The 16,491-nt window shown below is 41.3% G+C and overlaps 1 pseudogene; it reads right to left on the reverse strand.

The window, feature by feature from the left end:
* Positions 1–2,008: 2,008 nt before the first annotated feature.
* LOC141998880 (olfactory receptor 6F1-like) lies at positions 2,009–16,365 on the reverse strand (annotated as a pseudogene).
* Positions 16,366–16,491: the final 126 nt, after the last annotated feature.

Genomic DNA, 16,491 nt, shown 5'->3' on the forward strand with positions numbered 1-16,491 from the left:
TTTGAAACATCCATATTTGCCAAGAGAAACCAAAGCTACCAGTAAAATTCTATTCAAGTATCAGGGGAAATGAAGGAAAATGAAGGAAAAGGAGTACTTGTGGCACCTTAGAGACTAACAAATTTATTTGAGCATAAGCTTTCCTGAGCTACAGCTCACTTCATTCTCCTAGTTACAGTCCCGTCCTCTTGCCACCAGGGCACACTCATGGTTACAGAGAAAACCATAAGAACATGAAGTGCGCCCTACAGACTCAAAAACCAGAGAGCAAATCAAAAGAACCCAACATTTACTATTTAAAGCCAATCTCATGATTTGGGGGGCCCTGATTCATGATTTTTCAATGCCTGGATTTAGCAATAATGTTTTTCCCCCAAAAAATTCTCCCAACCTCTGTGGTCTTCCAATATTTCATTTCTTTTGAGGATCCCAGTGCGTCATGGCCCCAGTCAGGTTGAAGGTACAATGAGGACACCTCTGGTTCTTCCCTTTTTGATATTTGTATTTGCAATGAATGAACTAAGAAAGTGCAAAGGCATTTGGAAAATTAAAGGAGATGTTCTGTGAAATTTCTCAAACCTTAAGTTTTGGAAAGAAGTTAGGTGTCTTATTGTCTCTCAGCCACTTCCACAAGCACCACTAGATATACGTCACCATAGAAGGAGGAGATAACACAAGACAATGAGGAACTCTTAGTAAAAGTGGATAGAGCAGGCAACAGGTGAATTCAAATCCTGATTAGATCTAGGCTTATTGTAAATTGGGGATTCATCCCATGACCTGGGAAATTTCAGCACAGAAAACACAGGCCTCTAGCACTGGAGGGAAAAAAATTAACTTCTCTAGATGTGACAAAGTGGAAGGCTATTGTAGTAACCACTACGGGAAGTACATCTCTTGTATTAAGCCAGGGTATTACATTATGACTTGCATCTGATTTTAAAGGTAAATCAGGACTAAGATTCCGGATTCAGTTTTGACATCATCAAAATTTTGCAAGCTATTCTCACATATTTTCAGTCCAAACCGGCAGAATCCTTGTGAAATCAATCTTTCCAAAATTTTGGAATGCCCGTGTACTAAAAACAAATTAAAAAAGAAGCCTACAAAAATACCCATCTGGGTTTTAACCCAGTCTGGAACTGGAACTGGAACTTTATTCTGAATCCCCTTCAAAATCCACTGGGGTCTTGATTTGAGGTTCCTGTGGGTTTATCTTACCTCGGTTTGGAAGAGTTAAATTTTTATCAGTAAACGTCGGTAAATGCCAGTTTCGCCATACAGACCGTCAACCGACCAAATAAAAAGTTTCCATCAATACAAACAGAAATATACAGAGAAGCAAAGTAAGAAACATGCTGCTTCAGAACTTCTTGGAGTTTGATTTAGGAATATATTGTGTATATTTTGTCTTGTGACGTTGACAATTTGAGTTTTAATCATTATAAAGTTCTAACTTTTCGAAAAACCAGTTGTCTTTAAATTATTATTCTCTGACCCACCTTGTTGTCTGACACGCCACAGTAATTTCCCACAAGTGTGAAAATACAAATAGACAATTTTTTTTTAAGAAAATGCTCACAAATAAACCTTGACATTCTCTGTCAAAATTATAAAAAATAAAAATTGAATTCTGCCAAGCCTATCGATATCTCTATCCTCTCCACAGGCCAGGCTTTAGTATAAATAAATAATTGGCACATGTGCAATTTGTTTCATTTTAAATTAAATACAAAGTAAGAGGATAATAATGCATAAGGGCTGGATTTTGAAAGGTATTTAGGTGCTTAGTGTGCTTTTAAAAAGCATCTAGGCCCTTAAAACTCATAGAAAATCCCATTAGGCACCTAAATACATTTAACAATCTGACTGTAAATGTTCAAGGATGTGAGACACTAAGGACCAGATTGTTAAAGGTATTTAGTCACCTAACTCACATTGATTTCCATTGGAGTTAGGCATCTAATTACCTTTAGACTTCTGGTCCTCAGGGATTGTTGTTGTTTTTTCAGTACCCTATCAACTTTGGTATATCTTCCATCTTCAGACTCATTTTTCTTTCACCACATTTTCTGCCAATGACAGCCAATGACCTCCAGGACATTTTGAAAAACATCACTTCCCTGAATACATGTCTCAGGGCTTCTTTTACCTCTGGGTTCCTCAGTGTGTAGATGAAAGGGTTCAACAGGGGTGTGACAATAGTATTCAAGATGGTGACTATTTTGGTCAATTCCAGTGAGTTCTGCATGGAAGGGTTGACATGTGAGAAAATGGTCGAACCGTACCAGATAATGACAACTATGAGATGGGAAGAGCAAGTTAAAAAGGCCCTTCTCCATTCCTTATCTGATGGGATTGTCAGTAGAGTGGAGATGATGTAAATGTAGGAGAGCAGGGTTATGACACAGGAGCCCAGGATGACGATGAAGGAGATGATAAAGGCCACCGGATCAATAACGTAGGTATCTGTGCAGGAAAGAACTATCCACGGTGCTATGTCCCCAAAAAAGTGATGGATGACACTAGGGCCACAGAAGGACAACCTGGTGATCAGAAATGCTGGGACAGAAATAGCCAGGAAACCACACAACCAACAGCCAACAGCCAGCTGAGCAGTCAAGGTGCTGTTCATGATGGAGCTATAGAGCAAAGGATAGCATATAGCCAAATAGCAGTCGTAGGCCATGACAGCCAAGAGAAAATATCTGTGCATCCGAGGGAGAAAACAAAATACATCCGTAGGACACAGCTGACAAAGAAGATGGATTTGCTTTGGGACACAAGGTTGGCAAGCGTCTTTGGGATACAAGCTGTGGTCTACCATACCTCCGGGAAGGAGAAATTGCAGAGAAGGAAGTACATTGGGGTGTGAAGGTGACGGCTGGTTGCCACTAGGACTATGATCGCCACCTTTCCTGTGACTGATAGGATGTACATGACAAGGAAAAGCACAAAGAGTGAGATCTGCAAATATTGGGTCCCAGGGAATCCCAGGAGAATAAATTCCTTCACAATGGTGTGATAGCCCTTTTCCAGTGCGGTCAGCTGTTTTACCTGCCAAAACAAAGGAAGACATGAAATTAAACTGATTAAACACAACTGTGGCTTTGTGGGATGCAGATGATTTTGATGCACAGAAAGAGCAGATAATCAAAAGAGGCAGGAAATAATGGTTTAAGACTGAAAATATCCTATTGCTAGTACATTTCTGGAGCCTTCCTGCTCACAGGGTGAATTTAAGCTTGTCCTAAATTTTCCTGTGGAAACTTTTTTTCCAGTGGAAAGTGGCTTTTGGACCAAAAAGAAACTTTCAGGATAGAAATTCCATTTTCAGGTGTTCCTTGAAAAACACAATTTTTAGTTTTTGGTCAATGAAACATGTTTTTTCCACGGTCAGCATCCAAAGCCCAAGACTGATTTTATTTTAATTGATATTTTTGTTGTTTTAAATTGAAAATTTTCAAATAAAAAGTTATTTTCTGGGGGTGGGGGTGGGGGGTTGTCCTTTTGATAAAACCCTGGAAAATTTCCTCAGAAGAAACAACACTTTTCCTGTAAATTATTCAGGATTCAGGAGCCAAATCATTTTCAAATGAGACCTATGGGTGTTAGGCATTCAGCACAATCTGAGATTCCTTTAGAAGTGAACAAAACCCCCTCGTCTCTTTTGAAAATCCCTGCTAAATAGGGTGAGCTTTTCAAAAGTTCTCAGTATAGGCCTATTTCTGCTCCCAAGGAAGTCAATAGGATTTTTGTCATTGAGTCAGTGGGAGCAGACTTAGGTCAATACAGAACACATGAGATTTGTACCTGTCAATTTCCTTCCTACAATGCAAGAGGACATTTAATTCTTTTTGTGCAGAAAGTCTCAGGTTCTAAGCCTGCTGAAGTCCCAAGTTGAAGTGGGGATGTTATACAAAGTTGCAGTTCAGAGGACAGCTACTCAATTTTGGAGCATAAATAACCATTTACATCTATAAACCAGCATTCATTTTTGGTGGTTGAAAATGAGTCAGTTGCAACCTCCTTTGACCAGTTGAGACTGAGGTGTGCAAGGTCATGCAATGAGCCAATTACAGCAAAGCTCAGGGCCAGAGAGGACCAAAGAACAAAGGAAGCAATTTTCCTAAAAAAAAAAAAATCACAAAAAATGCATCCCTTTTTTATCAGAATTTTAAATTCTGATGAAGAATTTCATCAAAACTGTGAATTTCAAACATTTTTGACCAGCTGTGCCAGGAGTCTGCAATTCTTCTCCCCGTTTAGTCAATAGAGCATACTTCTCAACCAGAACCGTTAATAGAACCCAGGAGCCTTGATTCTCAGCCCCCGCTCTGCTCCAACCACGATCCTAACTCCCCTCAAAGAATGGGAATAGAACCCAAGTGTACTGATTCCTGTTCCTTTGATACAACAGCTATCCTATGCATCCCTAAAAGAGCTAGGCACAGAATCCAGGTACCCTCACTCCTAGACACCTGTGCTAAGCAACAGACCACAAGCCCCACAAATACAGCAAAACTGTGATATGCCGAGTTTCGAAAACACCTTCAGAAAAAAATATCAGGTTCCCAGTGCTGGCCAAAAGTTTCCTTCACAGATGGATTAATCCTGAGGTGTCAAATCTGAGTCATTCAGAATTAGAAGCCACTTTTGAAAAAGTTGTCCCTAACTTGAAATCTATCAATGACTTTTACAGTGAATGTTCTGAATTTTTGTTTGATTGCTTGTTTTGGGTGTTCTGAGTTTTCATTAAAGTTACAATGTCAGATTAATTTATAACCTAAATTTAGTCCCCCTCCCTATTTGAATTTGCAAAGGATCCGAAGGGAGTTATGAAATGTAATGGAGTTGGGTGCCTAACTCCCTCAGACACCTTTGAAAATCCCAGCCTTAAATATTTTGTATCAAAGTCTAATCAACATGGGCAATCAACAATTATATTTTCTCCCTCTTCAATATAAACCATTTATTTTGTTATGAATAATATCCTGTGAATAACATCTAATGCCCTGATTCTGCAAACAGTTAATACATAAATAAACTTGCATATGTAGACATATATAAAATAAAAATGCATAAATTTACTCACATGAATGATTCCTTTGAAGTCAAGGGTTCCACTCACATGAGTAAAGTGAGGAAAATAAGTAAAATTTGTAAACGTTTTTAAGAAATGGAACTTACTGCAACTCATCATTCAGCAAATCTTCTCACTGGGCAAATCTTCAGCTGGCGTGAATTATGAATAGACAGGGCTGATGAGAGAGGGAAGGTGGAACAATTGTACTGAGGTCCTGAGCTAAGTGCCCCCACAAAACTATCTATTTAGGGTGAAATGGGAGGGGGAAAACATAATTTACCGGGCCTCCAAATTTCTCTCAGCAGACCTGTCAATGGAGCTACGAATATTTAGACCAACTGAGGATCTGGCTCTTTGTATTCAGTCTCCACTGATGGAAAGAGCTGAACCTAGCAAAATTTCCAGAACAGTTGAAACACCTGATTGACAAAATCTACTTGCCTGCCCTTTATCATGATGAAAACAGCTGTGATATTCTATTTTCTCCATAAAAAAAAAGGACTCATCTCAGCTGAATGGTAGACTTAATCTTTTCAAGACTTTCCTCCTCTTTTAGCTCATAATGTCCTTTCCTTGTACCAACGAGACATTATTGGCTTGCAGGGAACTGCATGCCTTTCACAGTAAATTATGTTAAAAATATTGAATCCCTTTAAAAAAATACCTCGTTTGTAAGGTAGTGAACTGTAAGCACTCAGAACCAAGTTGGACACTAAGAAGAAGACTGATTAGATAGCTAGGATAGGATTAAAGTTCAAAATGATCTGGACAAACTGGAGAAATGGTCTGAAGTAAATAGGATGAAATTCTGTGAAGACAAATGCAAAGTGCTCCACTTAGGAAGGAACAATCAGTTGCACATACACACAATGGGAAATGACTGCCCAGGGAGGAGTACTGTGGAAAGGGATCTTGGGGCCATAGTGGGTCACAAGCTAAACATGAGTCAATAGTGTAACACTGTTTCAAAACAAAAAGCAAACATCATTCTGGGATGTATTAACAGGAGTGTTGTAAGCAAGACACAAGAAATAATTCTTCAGCTCTATTCCGCGCTGATTGGGCCTCAACTGGCATATTGTGTCCAGCTCTGGGCACCACATTTCAGGTTACTCTGAAACCTGTCATTATGCAAGGCACTGCATTTAGCCGCATGGAGTGGAAATCTATCAACTGCATGAAAAAACTTGTACAGATACAGACAGACATCATCTTCCTTTCCAAATGCAAACAGATGGACATCGTACCAAAAGGACTGAAGGTAAAAAATCCATTACAATCTACATACCACACAGACTATGCTGACAGCTTGTGCCACACACTCTCAAAGAAACTGCGGAATCACCTGATCAACATCCTCTACAGCAAACAGGGAAAGATTAAGAATGAGCTCTCAAAAATGGATACTCTCATAAAAAACCAACCTTCCACACAAACTTCCTCGTGGCTGGATTTTACTAAAACTAGACAAGCCATTTACAACACACACTTTACTTCTCTACAAAAGAAAAAGGACACTAAACTTTCTAAACTACTACAGGCTACAAGGGGCCACAGCAATGGTTCCCTCAACCCACCCAGCAATATTGTTAACCTATCCAACTATACTCTCAGCCCAGCAGAAGCAGCTGTCCTATCTCGGGGTCTCTCCTTCTGCCCCTCCACCCCCTCGAACATGATACAGTTCTGTGGTGACCTAGAATCCTATTTTCGACGTCTCCGACTCAAGGAATATTTCCAAAATACCTCTGAACAACATAATGATCCACAGAGGCCTGCCTACCAACATTACAAAAAGAAGGATTCTAGGTGGACTCCTCCTGAAGGTCGAAACAGAAGACTGGACTTCTACATAGAGTGCTTCCGCCGACGTGCACGGGCTGAAATTGTGGAAAAGCAGCATCACTTGCCCCATAACCTCAGCCGTGCAGAACACAATGCCATCCACAGCCTCAGAAACAACTCTGACATCATAATCAAAAAGGCTGACAAAGGAGGTGCTGTTGTCATCATGAATAGGTCGGAATATGAACAAGAGGCTGCTCGGCAGCTCTCCAACACCACTTTCTACAAGCCATTACCCTCTGATCCCACTGAGAGTTACCAAAAGCATCTACAGCATTTGCTCAAGAAACTTCCTGAAAAAGCACAAGATCAAATCCGCACAGACACACCCCTGGAACCCCGACCTGGGATATTCTATCTACTACCCAAGATCCATAAACCTGGAAATCCTGGGCGCCCCATCATCTCAGGCATTGGCACCCTGACAGCAGGATTGTCCGGCTATGTAGACTCACTCCTCAGGCCCTACGCTACCAGCACTCCCAGCTACCTTCGAGACACCACTGACTTCCTGAGGAAACTACAATCCATTGGTGATCTTCCTGATAACACCATCCTGGCCACTATGGATGTAGAAGCCCTCTACACCAACATTCCACACAAAGATGGACTACAAGCCATCAAGAACACTATCCCCGATAATGTCACGGCTAACCTGGTGGCTGAACTTTGTGACTTTGTCCTTACCCATAACTATTTTACATTTGGGGACAATGTATACCTTCAGATCAGCGGCACTGCTATGGGTACCCGCATGGCCCCACAGTATGCCAACATTTTTATGGCTGATTTAGAACAACGCTTCCTCAGCTCTCGTCCCCTAACGCCCCTACTTTACTTGCGCTATATTGATGACATCTTCATCATCTGGACCCATGGAAAAGAAGCCCTTGAGGAATTCCACCATGATTTCAACAATTTCCATCCCACCATCAACCTCAGCCTGGTCCAGTCCACACAAGAGATCCACTTCCTGGACACTACAGTGCTAATAAACGATGGTCACATCAACACCACCCTATACCGGAAACCTACTGACCGCTATTCCTACCTACATGCCTCCAGCTTTCACCCTGACCACACCACACGATCCATCGTCTACAGCCAAGCTCTGCGATACAACCGCATTTGCTCCAACCCCTCAGACAGAGACAAACACCTACAAGATCTCTATCAAGCATTCTTACAACTACAATACCCACCTGCGGAAATGAAGAAACACATTGATAGAGCCAGAAGAGTTCCCAGAAGTCACCTACTACAGGACAGGCCTAACAAAGAAAATAACAGAACGCCACTAGCCGTCACCTTCAGCCCCCAACTAAAACCCCTCCAACGCATTATTAAGGATCTACAACCTATCCTGAAGGATGACCCAACACTCTCACAAATCTTGGGAGACAGGCCAGTCCTTGCCTACAGACAGCCCCCCAACCTGAAGCGAATACTCACCAACAACCACATACCACACAACAGAACCACTAACCCAGGAACCTATCCTTGCAACAAAGCCCGTTGCCAACTGTGCCCACATATCTATTCAGGGAACACCATCACAGGGCCTAACAACATCAGCCACACTATCAGAGGCTCGTTCACCTGCACATCCACCAATGTGATATATGCCATCATGTGCCAGCAATGCCCCTCTGCCATGTACATTGGTCAAACTGGACAGTCTCTACGTAAAAGAATAAATGGACACAAATCAGATTTTAAGAATTATAACATTCATAAACCAGTCGGAGAACACTTCAATCTCTCTGGTCACGCAATCACAGACATGAGGGTCGCTATCTTAAAGCAAAAAAACTTCAAATCCAGACTCCAGCGAGAAACTGCTGAATTGGAATTCATTTGCAAATTGGATACTATTAATTTGGGCTTGAATAGAGACTGGGAGTGGCTAAGTCATTATGCAAGGTAGCCTATGTCCCCTTGTTTTTTTCCTACAACCCGCCCCCCCCCCCCCCAAGACGTTCTGGTTAAACTTGGATTATTGCTGTGCACATTGTAAGATGAGCTATTGCCAGCAGGAGAGTGAGTTTGTGTGTGTGGTTTTTGGAGGGGTGTGTGTGGGGGGGTGGTGGTGAGAAAACCTGGATTAGTGCTGGAAATGACCCACCTTGATTATCATGCGCATTATAAAGAGAGGTTTCAAAGAGGGATGGGCTATTACCAGCAGGAGAGTGAGTTTGTATGTGTGTCTGTGGGGGGGGGGGGGGAGGGTGAGAAAACCTGGATTTGTGCTGGAAATGGCCTTCCTTGATGATCACTTTAGATAAGCTGTTAGCAGCAGGACAGTGGGGTGGGAGGAAGTTTTGTTTCATGGTCTCTGTGTGTATATAATGTCTTCTGCAGTTTCCACGATATGCTATGCATCCGATGAAGTGAGCTGTAGCTCACGAAAGCTCATGCTCAAATAAACTGGTTAGTCTCTAAGGTGCCACAAGTACTCCTTTTCTTTTTTCATTTCAGGAAAGATGTGGACAAATTGGAGAAAGTCCAGAGAAGAACAACAAAAATGATTAAAGGTCTAGAAAACATGACCTATGAGGGAAGATTGGGGGGGAGGGAAAGGGCTTGTTTAGTCTGGAGAGCAGAAGACTGAGGGGGGACATGATAACAGTTTTCAAGTACATGAAAGGTTGTTACAAGGAGGAGGGAGGTAAATTGTTCTCATTAACCTGTGAAGGTAGAACAAGTAGTAATGGGTTTAAATTGCAACAGGGGCAGTTTAGGTTGGACATTAGGAAAAACTTCCGAATTGTCAGGGTAGTTAAGCACTGGAACAAATTGTCTAGGGAAGTTGTGGAATCCCTATCTTTGGGGATTTTTAAGAGCAGGTTAGACAAACACTGTCAGGGATGGTCTACATAATACCCTTTTAACAAAGTTAAAATAATTTTCTAACCTCAGAACAAGTTAGGTGGTTGCTTCAGATATTGATGGAAAATACAAGGTCTTTGGGAGAGGAAGAGTTATTTTGTAGATATGCAAATTCCCTGATGATTAGTTCTCCACAGAATGTTTACATCCTTTCTGAGGTCATGTGAAAAAGTCACACATGAGCTACTTTCTGAGGAACAGTTTATGATCCCGTGGGTGGCTGAACATTCTGTTCAGCTCACAGTTGCTATCATGCATTACATTTGTTCCTGTTCACATTTGCTTGTACTAACAGAAGAAACTTCCAGCATGGGCAGGCTGTTCCCATAACTGCTTCTGCATGTGGCCTCTTACAGCTCTTTCTGAAGGACGAGCATTTGGTGAGGATTACCATACACCCGAGACTGAGACAGTCAGGTTTATTCATTCAAACCTTTCTTTGAACCAAATGCAAGGCCCTGCATGTTACAATTACCGTAAAAGCAATGAATGACAGATATACAGAAAAAGATATTGCCCAATTACCTTCTCTTGGGGACGTAGTCACTGTCGATTTTTCCTACGAGGGTCTGACTATTCCCTTACACTCTAGCATATGTATACCTTTACACATTATCTGAGCGTCCAATCAACATTAAGCATTGTGTCTTACCTAACCCATAGTATATACAAGTGCAGGCTTCAGTTTACAAAACTTTTTCTGTCCAGGCTACTTTTATGTCATAGTGTCTCTATTCCAATTGGTTTATTTACTTGGATCGTACCACTCAATATAGGGACTTTTCTGTTTTTCACAATACAGGGACTTTTTAGCAATACCTTTTATGTATTGTACTGATTAACTTCCTTTTATCTATGTCCTTCAACACAGTACAAAACACCTTTGTCTTACCCAGCCGCTGTAAGCATTCTTTAAACAAGTCTCTACACACGGACGAAGTTCGCAAGCAACACTCATGTCAGGCAAAGGCTTGGCTGAAGCCAGTTAGCTTAGCATAAGTATTACCTTGGCCTGTCCACATTTATTCACAGACTAGACCGATGTGTAGGACTCTTCCAACACCAGGCACTGGTCACTATTACAGATGCTTTCCTTAGACTCCAACAACAGGGTGCAAACTGGTGACAAATGCAATGTTGATATTTTTCCACCACAATGTGGGCAAAGACTTACTAATTCATATCATACAGGTCATCAACTCACTATATCAGCTGTAGATTTCTATCACCCTATGTCTTTGGTCCTGTGTCCCATGCTGAGATGAGGAATCGAATTCAGCCGGTGCACTACTGAAGACCTCCTCAAGTGATACTGTGAGGGTTAGGTGTAAGGTAAGTACTTCTCTGCACAGGATGATTTTCACCTTCAGGCGTACGGAATCTGCCCACTGGCTCTGAACTGGAACAAATCACAATTTCTGTATTCTAGCCACAAACACACATGCTCTCATCTTTGCAGCTCATTTACATTTAGGAGATCTAACCTATCATTTAAAATGGGGTGTCCATGCTGCCAAGCCTAGCGATGTCATCATGAATCTCTCATGGAGCTGAGGGCCATAAAGTCACAGATCCTGATTCTCTTCTCACATGTATTACACTATTATGGGGAGTAGCTTCTGCTTTAGGGGCCAGTCCTGCCTCAATTAAATCCATGCCAAAGTGGATGGGTATTTTCAAATGTGCCTAAAGGAATTTAGGTGCCCAGATCTCATTAATTTAAATTGGAGTTGGAAACCTAACTCCCTTAGTTGCCTTTGAAAATCCCAGCCTAAATCTCTGTAAGGGGAAGGGAGATCAGGTGCATAATTTCAGCAATTATTTTACCCCTGACTTAAATTTTATTCAGTCCTTAGCCCAGCAAATTCCCATTGTATTTACCGGGATGATGCCTGATATTGCTCAGTAATTTTCATACCCATGTGGATGGCAAATGCTCTGAGCAGTTCAGGATTTCATGTGCACAATGACAACCCTGTGGAACTGGATAGCTAAGCAGTAGGGCTGAAATCCTCCAAGGTATAAAGGTGCTAAAGAGACAAACAGGTGCCTAGCAGGATTTTCAAAAGCACCTTGGTGTCTAACTTCCATTGAAGTCCCTAGAATTCAAACTATACTACATTCAAGCACACTAGGGAGCCTTAGGGTAAAATTTCCTAAAGCACCTAGGTGACTTAGGAGCTTAAGTCTCAATGGCTCTTTAGTCAATTAGCTGCACTTGAAAATTTAACTGTCAGTCCTATTTTCAAAAGTGATTTAGGGCCAGATTAGTTGAGGTGTTTAGGCACCTAGTGGGATTTTGAAAAGCACCTAGGTACCTAAAACATTGATTTCAAAGGATGTTAGGCAACTAGAAGGTTTGAAAATTCCACTAGGTGCCTAAATACTTTTAAAAATCTGGCCCTAGGGCTTGTCTATACAGAGAAGACACAGCAACTTAACTTCAATATGTTTTTTTAGTCCACTGCAACTTTTGTGCCTTTGTGGACTCTTAGGTTGAAAACTGGTTATATCAGTTCAGTTTGCACCTGAAAATTGATATACATGAGGTTTAAACCAATATAGTATCCACACACAAAGTTGCACTGTTTTAGCTAAATTGGTATAAAATCACACCTTTCATTATGTCAGTACAACTTTTTGTGTAGACTAGAGGTACGTTTTTCAAAAGCACCAAAATGTCTTAGAACCAGATTTTCAAAGGTTATTAGGTGTCTAGTGGGATTTTCAAAGGCCTAGGCCCCTAAACCCCATTGAATTCAATTGGAGTTATGTGCTTAACCTGCGTAGGTACTTCTGAAATTCCCACTAGCTGCCTATCTGCCTATCTTTAGACGTCTGAATGTCTTTAGCCTCTGGTGCTTTATACTGCTGTATCTTAGACCACCTATTAGGTTGCCTAAATGTGGACGTAGTTGCCTAACTTTGGGCAGCCACTTAGGGACAGATTTTTAAAAGTATTTAGCCAGCTAGTGGGATTATTAAAAGTACATAGGCACTTAACACCCACCTAAAATCAATAAGTTTTAGGTTCCTAGGTGCTTCTGAAAATTTCAATAGCCATCTAAATACCTTGAGAAATCTGGCCTTTTGTCTTTTACAAATGGAGAAACTGAGGAACAAAGAACTTAAACAATTTCACAGTGGTCCATCAGCAAGTCAATGAAGACACAGAACCAAGGTCTCCTAACTTCCAGTGCTCTTCTTTAAACAAGGACACCGTCCTCACTAAGCCAGGGGGTTGGCACATTCTTGAGAAGACAGTGAAATTCTGTTGAGACCAAATCCCAAGAGCACTTCTGAGGAACATAAATTAGTCTTATTTCTAGGACCTGTTGAGTTGCCATACATAAAGGAAGCAGGTAAGGGGCAAAGACAGCAGGATGATGATAAAATGGTAATGCAATGAGATTTTAATCAATATAGAAATTTATGCAATAAGTAGGAAGATTTTGTGTATGAAACCTTTAAATGTTTGATTTATAGCTGGAGGAAAAAATATGGCACCCCAGCTCGCAATGCATGTTTTCCCTCAGAATCCAAGAACGCCTCTGTCATAAATATAAAGGGAAGGGTAAACCCCTTTAAAATCCCTCCTGGCCAGAGGAAATCTCCTCTCACCTGTAAAGGGTTAAGAAGCTAAAGGTAACCTCGCTGGCACCTGACCAAAATGACCAATGAGGAGACAAGATACTTTCAAAAGCTGGGAGGAGGGAGAGAAACAAAGGGTTTGTGTGTCTGTCTATATTTTGTCTTTGCCGGGGATAGACCAGGAATGAAGCCTTAGAACTTTTAGTAAGTAATCTAGCTAGGTATGTGTTAGATTATGATTTCTTTAAATGGCTGAGAAAAGAATTGTGCTGAATAGAATAACTATTTCTGTCTGTGTATCTTTTTTGTAACTTAAGGTTTTTGCCTAGAGGGGTTCTCTATGTTTTGAATCTAATTACCCTGTAAGGTATTTACCATCCTGATTTTACAGGGGGATTTCTTATTTCTAATTCTATTTTTATTAAAAGTCTTCTTGTAAGAAAACTGAATGCTTTTTCATTGTTCTCAGATCCAGGGGTTTGGGTCTGTGGTCACCTATGCAAATTGGTGAGGCTTTTTATCCAACATTTCCCAGGAAAGGGAGGGTGCAAGTGTTGGGAGGATTGTTCATTGTTCTTAAGATCCAAGGGTCTGGGTCTGTAGTCACCTAGGCAGATTGGTGAGGCTTTTTACCAAACCTTGTCCAGGAAGTAGGGTGCAAGGTTTTTGGGAAGTATTTTGGGGGGAAAGACGTGTCCAAACAGCTCTTCCCCAGTAACCAGTATTTGTTTGGTGGTGGTAGCGGCCAATCCAAGGACAAAAGGGTGGAATATTTTGTACCTTGGGGAAGTTTAGACCTAAGCTGGTAAAGATAAGCTTAGGAGGTTTTTCATGCAGGTCCCCACATCTGTACCCTAGAGTTCAGAGTGGGGGAGGAACCTTGACAGCCTCATTCTAAGGAGAGAAGATAATGTGTGAAGGGGGTCTGTTGTGACTAGTTCTGTCAGCAAAAGCTAATAAGCTAGGTCCACTAGAGAGAGAGAGAGAGACCGAGACCATCCCAGAAATATATTTTAAACTACTTGTATTAAGACATATTTTTTTGTATACTTGGTAATGTGACCTACTGGGCCTTATGTGGTTGGAAGGAATAGGTTTCCCAGTGAGGAATTGGTACATCTGTAACATACTTCCTTCTCTCTCACTTACTTTCTCACTTTCTACATTTCACTCATCTTTTTCAACTCTTGAATGCATAAGAGAAAGTAGCTATATGATAGATCTGTGGAACTCGCTGCTGCTGTAATTTATTCACTCGCATAGATAAGAATGTAAAAATGGATTGGATATTTCTCTTAGAGGTAACTTAGGTTTTCATAGCCACAAATGCCACATGGATTCTTCATTCATTTTCATGGGCATTTGTTTGTTTAAGCACCAGATTTTTAAAAGTATTTAGGCGCCTAATGAGATTTTTAGAAGCATCTGGGCACCTAAAAATCCTTGATTGCAATGGATATTAGACACCTACTTGCTTTGAAAAATCCCACTACACACCTACAAGCCTTTAAGAATTTGCCCCATAATCCCTTTGGCAGCTTTTGAAATCTCAGCTGTAGCCTGGTCTGGTAGATGGGAAATAAGGAGTTGGAGTTTGTCCCAGCTCTGTCACTGATTTACTGTGTGAAAGTCAGATTAACTGTCTGTGCCTCAGTTTCCCCATCTGTCAATAAATGAAATAATACTACTCACCCACCTTAGTAAAATGGTTTGAAATCTACAGGTGAAAAAGCACCATGAATTTCTTCCCAAGTCTACTAGAGTGAATGGAAAGAATACCTTCGACTTCCTCTCTCATTGGATCAGGCCCTCTGTAACTATGGAGCTTAGGAAAGGATTACTTGTGGCACCTAAGAGACGAACAAATTTATTTGAGCATAAGCTTCGTGAGCGACAGCTCACTTCATCAGATGAATCCGATGAACTGAGCTGTAGCTCATGAAAGCTTATGCTCAAATAAATTTCTTAGTCTCTAAGGTGCCACAAGTACTCCTTTTCTTTTTGCGGATACAGACTAACACGGCTGCTACTCTGAAACCTGTCATTATGGAGCTTAGGGTATTAGAAGGCAGGAGATCCTGGTCTCAGTTCTGAGTTTTGCCCCTGACTTCTGATGCATCCCTAAGCAAGATCCTTTACTCCTCTGACCTAATTTCTCCTCATATAGCAGAGGATTGATAATGGTTAATTATTTACTACAGAGGGGCATTGGGCCCATTCCAAACAACATTGAAGTCATGGCTACAAAGGGAGTTCTTTTCAACCTGTAGTAGAATAAAATAGCTTATGACTGGACAGAGGTTTGAAGATGTAAAGAGGTATAAAAGTACAAGGTATTATTATCTTTGCCAGACTAGTTTCAGATTAGCATAAGGAGGATAATCATTATGGGTGCGATTTTCAAAAGAGTCTGTGGGAATCAGGCATTTACATTCCACTCTATCACAATGAGATTTGCATTTTTAATTGCTTTGAACTCCTTTGAAAATTCCATTGCACAGTGACAATCAATCGTTTATCCTTGAGGGCAAAGTCTTATTTCCGTCTCAGCTGAGCATGGAATGTGCCTCTTAGGGGTATGTCTACCCTACGAAATTAGGTCGAATTTATAGAAGTCAGTTTTTTAGAAATTGTTTTGATACCGTAGATTGTGTGTGTCCCCACACAAAACGCTCTAAGTGCATTAACTCGGCGGAGTGCTTCCACAGTACCGAGGCTAGCATCAACTTCTAGAGTGTTGCACTGTGGGTAGCTATCCCACAGTTCCCGCAGCCTCCGCCACCCATTGGAATTCTGGGTTGAGATCGCATTGCCTGATGGGGCAAAAAACATTGTCGCTGGTGGTTTTGGGTACATGTCATCAGGGCCTCCCTCCCTCTCTTCCTCCCTCCGTGAAAGCAATGGCAGACAATCGTTTCGCACCTTTTTTCCTGAGTTACCTGTGCAGACACCATACCAGGCAAGCATGGAGACTGCTCAGCTCACTGTCACCGTATGTCTCCTGGGTGCTGGCAGATGCAGTACTGCATTGCTACACAGCAGCAGCAACCCATTGCCTTGTGGCAGCAGATGGTGCAATA

This window comes from Natator depressus, chromosome 14 (genome assembly GCF_965152275.1).
Source record: "Natator depressus isolate rNatDep1 chromosome 14, rNatDep2.hap1, whole genome shotgun sequence".
Lineage (NCBI taxonomy): Eukaryota > Metazoa > Chordata > Testudines > Cheloniidae > Natator > Natator depressus.